The sequence below is a fragment of the Balaenoptera physalus genome (genome assembly GCF_965194825.1).
Source record: "Balaenoptera physalus genome assembly, chromosome: 1".
Lineage (NCBI taxonomy): Eukaryota > Metazoa > Chordata > Mammalia > Artiodactyla > Balaenopteridae > Balaenoptera > Balaenoptera physalus.
The window spans coordinates 139,918,083-139,927,039 of NC_138882.1; the positions used below are offsets into that span (position 1 = coordinate 139,918,083).

Consider the following 8,957-nt stretch of genomic DNA (forward strand, 5'->3'; position numbering starts at 1 on the left):
GAGGAGAGAGAGAGTTGGGTCTCACCTCGAGGCCCAGGTCCCACCCAGGCGGAGGCAGAGATGGCGGCGGCGCGGGGGCTCGGCCGGCTGTAGGCTCTGCGGTGGGGCGGCTCCAAACTCCCTGCCGAAGGTGCCGGGCAGCTGTCAGGAGAGAGGAGGCAGCGGAGTGCGGAAGGAGGGGCTGAGGGCGAGCGGAGGGAGAGGCGGGAGTTGGGGGAGAGAAGAGAGGAAAGGCCGGGTCGCCGCCCGCGCGCCCCGCGCCCTCCGCCACCGCTCCCGGGGCGGCAGGAGTGGCCCCCGAGCCGCCAGGGCTGCCGCGCAGGTGACGGGGGCGGCGGCGGGGATGCGGCTGCGCGTGGCGGCGGGCCTGGGGGAGGAAAAGCGAGGAGTTTGGGGAGAAGGACCCTGTGCCCGCAGGGAAGCCGAGACTCGCGGCGAACTCAGCAGAAAGGTGGCGCCGCTACCTTACCCAACTGTCAGCTACCGCGCGCCCACTCTGAGCCCGGGGGTCTCAGACCCTGAACTGGGCCCTGGGGTTCCCTCTGTCCCTCCCACTTCCAGACTTCCAGGCCTCTGTGCATCAGGTGTGCAAAATGCTACAATAAAGATTGTAATAATCGGGAGGAGTGGGAAAGGAAAGTGAAATGGAAAAGACCAGAAGTAGTCAGGTAGTGAGTTTCCTGTCACTGAGAATGTTTCAGCCAAGCATTTTGGTCGTATCTGTCAGGAAGGCATGATTCTTTTCAATCTTGAAATTCAATGGCATTTGACGTAGTAAGTTTAAAAAAAAAAAAAAAATCCGTCCTTGAATAGTCTGATTCTGACCCCAAAATAATAATCATTTTCTTGCTCTCCATTCAAAATGTTCACTCATTGATTTCTTCATTAATACATTTTTGCTGAGGCCCTACTGAGTGCCACACAATATGCTAGGTGCAATTATTATGTTCCTTGAACTTGGAGTTATGACAAGCAAGTATTCATATAATTACCAGTTGTGATGGATGATATGAAAGAAACCAACAGAGTGCGGAAGAAAGACTAAAGGGGAGTAGAGTACTCTGGATTGGGTGGATGGTTAATTTTCAACTGAACTTGCCTAACATCCTCATAGGAAGAAGCATCAGAGACACAGAAAGAACTTAGCCCAGAGATGGGTAGAGCCAGAAGCAATGTCTCCCTGCTCCCTGACCCAGACACTTGGCCAACCTGTGGAGCTTTGTAAACGGAACTTTTCCCCCAGAGGAATATCGTCCCAGGGTCAGTGTCACTTTAATGGAGACAAATGTCTTCACTGGATGAAAATAAGAATTGGAGTAGAAATACTGACTTCCTCAAATTATTGTGAAATAAAACAACCCAAGAGAATCCTTAATTAGATAGTTGCTATGAACTAGCGTATTAGTTTTCTAGGGTTGCCTTAACAAATGACCACAGGCTCAACGCTTAATACAAGAGAAATATATTTGTTCACTCTTCTGGAGGCCAGAAGTCCAAAGGCGAGATGTCGTCAGGTCCATAGACTTCCCCAAGGCCTAGGAGAGAATCCTTCCTTGCCTCATTCAGCTTCTGGCGGCTCCAGGACTCCATCGGCTTATGGCTAAATATCTCCAACCTCTGCCTCCATCTTCACATGGCCTTCCTCTCTGTGTCTGTCTTCTTCTCTTCTGTCTCCTTTAAAGACATTTGTCATTGGAATTGGAAACCATCCAGGTAATCCAGGGTGATCTCAGCTCCAAATCCTTACTAATTAAATCTGCAAAGACCCCTTTTCCAAATAAGGTCACATTCACAGATTCTAGAGTTTAGGATGTGGACATATTTTGGGGAGAAGCCACCATTCAACCCACTAAAGCTAGTAAACTAATAGGGGCCAAAATCATTGTCTACTGTGGAATCAGGGTGTCATTCCAGGCCCACTATTTAAAATTGTACTGATACTAAGCATAATTAATGATTTTATTGTGAACTGCTAAAAATGTGTCATTAAACTTGGGCTTATGAGGAGTAACTGTAATAAGGAAAAGAAGTACAGAGGCTCAAGCTTTTAATTCATGTCTGAGTCACAGGAAATATTTGAAGGCCAAGCATAGCTTGCCAGAAGCTACCATTGTTAAATTAATACAGAAATACACTCCACATCCATATGTATGGATTTCTGATAGTGTGATCCAACACTGAATGTCTGCTAGGCACCAGGCTCTGAGTCATGAGCTCCTATGCAGCTTACATTCTAGGTTATGGGACACGTTTGAAACTCATTTCCTCTGGCACAGTGTCTGATGCATACCTGAAGCTTGAAAAAGAGTTGTTGAATGAAGAGATGAGTACAAATAAATCACTATCAATCAGCTAGGCAATTATCACCACACTGAAAAACATCTCCATAATAAGAAGATAAGATTCATTAGAGCAAAACAGATTAGCACCGTGACTCATTCAGTATTTTCCTGAGTGAAGGAAAAATCCCTAAAAGGAAACCTTTGATTTAAAAAAGAAAATAATGAGATCACCTATCTTCTCTTTTTTAAAAAAATCAATATGTGCCTATTTACACAGATACAAATCCTGCTGGGAACAATCAATCATAACTGAAGTTATGGTTACTGAAAGTGAATAAAATATTTTGTCCAAGTATTTTGGTTGATAGTTTCAACTATTAATTTCATTATGTTGATGCATTACTTCTTGAAACTCTTTACAAACAATGATTTCAATGACTCCACTCTCTCCTGGTTCACCTCCTTCCTCTTTGAGTTTCCTTCTTACTCTTCTACTCTTACAATTATAAACCATCAACCAATACATTAATATCTACTAAACTGAGTCCAACTCATTGACTTACTTGGGTCATGAGCCCATCTCTGAATCAGTCATGGTGGCCAATAACTTCGAATATGATGACCGGACAGGTGTGAGTCACCTGTGCACTCCTGGAAAACAAGAAATGGGAAGAGAATTGATCTCACTCTAACCAAATAACTTACAGTGGGGGAAAAGTGGTACCTCAAAATAAAACTAGGATGATCTTACTGAAGGAGCAGTGGGCAAAAAAGCCCAGATACATATCCACTACAGTAGACACTCAAAAAGTTTTGCTGTGAACTGAACATAGTTTTAATTGAAACAGTTGGCACTTCACCCTCTTTATGGTGTTCTAAATGTTTCATAGAAAGTTATTTTTAAAGAAATGACAATTGCAACTATTGATTATGTGTCTGATTACCACACAAATCTTAAAATTTTACATTTACAAGGACTTTGAAAAATGCTTTTATATGCATTGGAGGCCATATAATCAAGCACATGGGTTCTGGAATCTGATTGCCTACGTTTTTATGCACACCTATTATGAGACATTGAATAAGTTTCTTACCCTCTTTCTGTCTCAGCTTCCTTTTTTGTAAAATGGAGATGATAATAACCACCTCTCTGAAATGTCATCAGACGTAATGAGATAGCCACTATGCCTTTAGAATGGTGCTTATTACCTAGTACTCTATTATGCTTGCTTGTTATTCAACTCATTTAGTCTTCAAGCATCTCTGGAAAACATTTTGGTACTTTGTTGTACGTTGAAAATTTATTTTTCCCTTAATAGATAATCAATATCTATTGTGTATCAGGTACAGTTACCAAGATAAAGAGCATGGGTCCTTTATTCCCAAAAAGAGTAAAGTGAGGATTCCCAAAGTTCAACCAGGTTGGTATAGGGCACTCCGTGCAGGGGAACAGAGTGTGGAAAGAAAGGCACAGAGGAGGAAAGGCATGGTACCTTAGGGAAATTCAAGCAGTATAGTGAGACCTCAGGGTATGTTCAGAAAAGTATACCTGGAAAAGTACTTAGAAGTCTATTAGGAAGAACTTTGAAGGTCATGTGGATTTTGAAGGTCATCTGGACTTTAACCGTTATGCATGATGAAATGTTGAAAACTTTTAGACTTAGGAATTATGTTTTCGGGTTTGTAGGAAGGAAAGCACATCCCGGGTGTGTTAAGTATGGCGGAAAAGGTAGAAGATAAGCCTAGAGCCAGGCCTAACAGTGAAGAAACTAAGCCATTGCAGTAGACCAGTGCTTCTCAAACTTCAGTGTACAACCAAATCAAACTTGGGGTATTTAAAACACAGATTCTACTTCAGGAGTGCTGGGGTGAGACCCTGGAGTCTGTACTTTTAATAAGCTCTCAGGTGATGTCAATGCTGCTAGTACCCAGTAGGACAACAGACTATTTAAATACCACTAATGCCATTGCCAACAAAAAGAAATTTATATGTAATGGACATCAAACTTTTAAATCCTCATGGAGAAATAATTTGCAGCTTATAAAGTTACAACTGCTAATTGAAGAACTATTACGTACAACAAGCTAATAAGGTAGAATTATTTTATTTTGATCCTTAAAATATCTCTGAGAATAAATCCTTTTAAAGCCTGAATATCCAAATGAAAATTACTAGGGTATATGTGAGGAGGCAGCTGGGTTAATGAAAGAAGCATAATACAGTATACTGTGATGATTCTTTTATGTGTCAACTTGGCAAGGCTACAGTCCCCAGTTATGCAGTCAAACTCTAATCTAGGTGTTGCTACGAAGATATTTTGTAGATGTGTTTAAAGTCCATAATCAGTTGACTTTAAGTAAGACAGGTTATCCTAGATAATCAAGATGGGCCTGGTTCAGTCAGTTGAAAGGCCATAAAAGCAGAGCTGAGGCTTCCCTTTTGAAGAAAAAATTCCACCTGTGGACAGAAGCTTCAGACCATAACCAAGAGTTCTAGCTTGCTGTTCCTGGCAGTCTGCTCTAGGGATTCTGGACTTGCCTAGCCAGGCCCTGCAATCACATGAGCTTTGCAATAAATATCTTACTATGTATCTTCTACTGGTTCTGCTTCTCTAGCTGAACCCTAACAAATTTTGGTAACTGGAAGCAGTGTGCTGCTATTAAAAAGACTGAAAATGTAGACATGGCTTTGGAATTGGGCAATGGGCAGAAACTGGAGGAATTTCAAGGAATATGATGGAAAAAACCTATCTTGCCTTAAACAAGCTGTTAGTAGAAACATGAATGTTAACAACTCTGCTAGTGATGACTCAAAAGGAAGGGAGGAAAATGGCAGAAAAAAACATATATCACCTTAGAGAGTACCTAAATCATCACTTATAGACTGTTGGTAGAAATATGGACGTTAAAGTGGCTGCTGGTGAAGCCTAAGAAGGAAGTGAGGAACATGCAATTGGAAATTTGAAGAAGGGGGATCCTTTTTATACAGTGGCTGAAAGCTTAGCAGAATTGTGTCCTGCAGTTATGTGGAAAATAGAACTTGTATACAATGAAATTGGACATACAGCTGAGGAGCTTTCCAAGCAAAGTGTTGAATATGCATCCTGGCTTTTTCTTACTGCCTATAGTAAATTGCAGAAAGAAAGAGATGAATTGAGAAAAGAACTCTTTTTTTATTTTATTGAAGTATAGTTGATTTATAATGTTGTGTTAATTTCTGCTGTAGAGCAAAGTGATTCAGTTATACATTTATATACATTCTTTTTTTAATATTCTTTTCCATTATGGTTTATCATAGGATAGTGAATATAGTTCTCTATGCTATAAAGTAGGACCTTGTTGTTTATCCATTCCATATATAATAGCTTACATCTACTAACGCCAACCTCCCACTCCATCTCCCCCAATCCCCTCCGCATTGGCAACCACAAGGATGTTCTCTATGTCCGTGAGTCTGTTTCTGTTTCGTAAATAGGTTCATCTGTGTCATATTTTAGGTTCCACATATAAATGATATCACATGGTATGTGTCTTTCTCTTTCTGACTTACTTCACTTAGTATGATAATCTCTAGCTGCATCCATGTTGCTGCAAATGCATTACTTTGTTCTTTTTTATGGCTGGGTAATATTCCATTGTATATATGTACCACATCTTCTTTATCCATTCATCTGTCAATGGACATTAACATTGTTTCCATGTCTTGGCTATTGTGAATAATGTTGCTATGAACATAGGGGTGCATGTATCTTTTTGGATTACAGTTTTGTCTGGATATATGCCCAGGAGTGGGATTGCTGGATCATATGATAGTTCTATTTTTTGGTTTCTGAGGAACCTCCTTACTGTTTTCCATAATGGCTGCACCAACTTACATTCCCACCAACAGTGTAGGAGGTTCCCCTTTTCTCCACATCCTCTCCAGCATTTGCTATTTGTAGAGTTTTTAATGATGGCCATTCTGATCGGTGTGAGGTGGTTTTGATCTGCATTTCTCTAATAATTAGTGATGTTGAGCATCTTTTCATGTGCCTATTGGCCATTTGTGTTTCTTCTTTGTAGAAATGTCTATTTAGGCCTTCTTCCCATTTTTTGATTGGGTTGTTTGTTTTCCTTTTTGTTGTTGAGTCGTATGAGCTGTTTGTATATTTTGGAAATTAGGCCCTTGTCAGTCACATCGCTTACAAGTATTTTCTCCCAGCCTGTAGGTTGTCTTTTCATTTTGTTTATGGTTTCCTTTGCTGTGCAAAAGCTTTTAAGTTTGATTAGGTCCATTTGTTTATTTTTGTTTTTATTTCTATTGCCTTGGGAGGCTGACCTAAGAAATCATTGGTACAATTTATGCCAGAGAATGTTTTGCCTGTGATCTCTTCTAGGAGTTTTATGGTGTCATGTCTTACGTTTAAGTCTTTAAGCCATTTTGAGTTTATTTTTGTGTATGGTGTGAGGGTGTGTTCTGACTTCATCGATTTACATGTGGCTGTCCAACTTGAGGAAAGAACTCAAACAAAAAGGAACCAGGGCTTGATCTGAGAAGTTCTCAGCTTATCCAGTTTCAAAAAAAAAAACACAAAAATTAAGAGATTCACTACCAGGAAAGCATTCTGCAGAGAAAAAACCAAGAATGTGGCTGGTCAACCTTTGGCTAATACTTCAGAAAGATTAATAAGTCAGAGTATTCAGTCCCACAAATCTCTCTGGAGAGATTGACTCATAGTTCCCCTCAAAGCTCTAATATAGAGATGGGATTATCTGGGGAACATCTATAGACAAGCCTCTGTTCTTCTGGAGTGAATTCCTTTAACATATGCAGGAGACCTCATAGATTCTTGACAATTTTATACCAGTAGAAACACTGCCAGCTTGGAATTAAAGAGACAGCATACAAAATGGAAGAAAGTTGTTGGACCTCCAAATTACTACATACAGGAAACAGGCTGATAAAACTACTCAGTTGCAAACACAGCTCATACAAAAATCCTGGAGCCCACCACAGACCTAATGAATAAAAGTGTCCGGAGATGGGGAAACAGAACTGTGTATTTTTTTTAAAATATCTATTTATTTATTTTTGGCTACGTCAGGTCTTAGTTGCGGCACGTGGAATCTTCACTGCAGCTCAGGCCTCTCTCTAGTTGTGGCACATGGGCTTAGTTGCCCCGCAGCATGTGGGATCTTAGCTCCCCGACCAGGGATCGACCCGCGTCCCCTGCGTTGGAAGGCAGATTCTTAACACTGGACCACTAGGGAAGTCCCCAGAACTCTGTATTTTAATAGGCACGCCAAATGAAACTAGAGAAAATTTGCTTTTGGAAGCAAGCAAGAATTACAGTTTACCTCAAACACTGGAAACACAATCATCAAAAGATGTGGTAGATTTTTCAGTATATAGCTCTTGTAAACCAAACTAAAATCAGTGAATAGAAAGCATAGGTAGCTAGATTTAAATCAAATCAAAGAAATAACTTTCTAGCTCTCATAGCCATTAGAAGTGAAATGGGCTTCCTGGTGAGTCCAGGCCAACAAACTGATCCAGAATCAAAGCTTGAGTATCAGGGTCCGGCCTTCTTTCTGTCTTCAACAAGAGGTACTGTTTGATCACATCTCAAGAAAGATCAACTTCAAGAATGGATGGGAAATGTGGTTTATTATGTTTATCTCTAGGCTGATTTTCCTAGTGATTTGTGAAGCTGTTTATAGAAGATGAGAAACTAAGGACACTTCTGTCCAGGTTTCATAGCTATTTGTCTTAAGAATTTATTTTAGCTTATCAATTTCATGATATTTATTTCTGAAAACATTATGACTGCAAATTTAGGGATTAAGAGGCAATGTTCCATGAGTGCTGTGATCTAAATATGCAAGATTGGCCTGAAAATAGAGTTGTACTTATGTTGACTATTATTCCTACATGGAACAATTGTCATATGAATACTGAGAATTCACATTTTTCTTGTGTGAGATACAGGTACATACGTATTCTGTAGGTAATGCTCAGTAAGTTAACTGCATAATATATATTTATCTTCCTCTTTTCAGTTGTAAACTGAGCTTAACAGGATGATAATGAAAGGAATGATAAAAACATCAAACATTCAAAAAAAATTTTTTTCCACCATTCAGCTTTATTTTAGTGCTGGTTTTTGGTTCCCCATGAACTGCATGAGTGATAGTCTTGGCCACCTGACTGGAGCCCCTTGAGGACTGGGCACTGTGGGCAGGATGCCTCTGAAAAGAGCTGAAGATAAAGGAATCATGCTTATCTTTAACACCACTGGGGAAGGCCCAGGCTGAGGGCAAGGAGAGTTTCCAGTACCACCTGGGGAGAAAATAGGAGAAGCTTGGGCACCAACTCCTAGTGGCCCCTCAACCTGGTGAGACATTAAGCCCTTCATCACTAGATATTTTTAAATAGAGACTAAAAGACTGTCCATCAGAAATATTGTAAGACAACATTGGGTGGGAAAGAGGTTAGACTAGAGTGATGGTAATTAAGGCCGCCAGCACACCAAATAATCTATGATTTGGAGCTGCAACTTCAGAGTATATATATGTAGAAGTTTTTGTGTATAAATGATGTTACATATTTTAAATGTTACCTACCACCCACAGTACAGTTGAATTACAAAGCATGAACAATTTTTTCCCTCTAAAGGTGACGATTGCTTTACTTAC

The 8,957-nt window shown here is 40.3% G+C and overlaps 1 protein-coding gene across 3 annotated transcripts in view; it reads right to left on the minus strand.

Annotated features, from left to right (window-relative positions):
* LEPR (leptin receptor) overlaps positions 1-8,957 on the minus strand; it is a 147,673-nt gene that overhangs the window by 100,340 nt on the left and 38,376 nt on the right. For all 3 annotated transcript variants that reach the window (XM_082419056.1, XM_082419058.1, XM_082419057.1), the window contains one exon: positions 26-2,933. The gene's annotated coding sequence lies outside the window, so the exon portion shown is untranslated. The remainder of the gene's footprint in view (positions 1-25; positions 2,934-8,957) is intronic.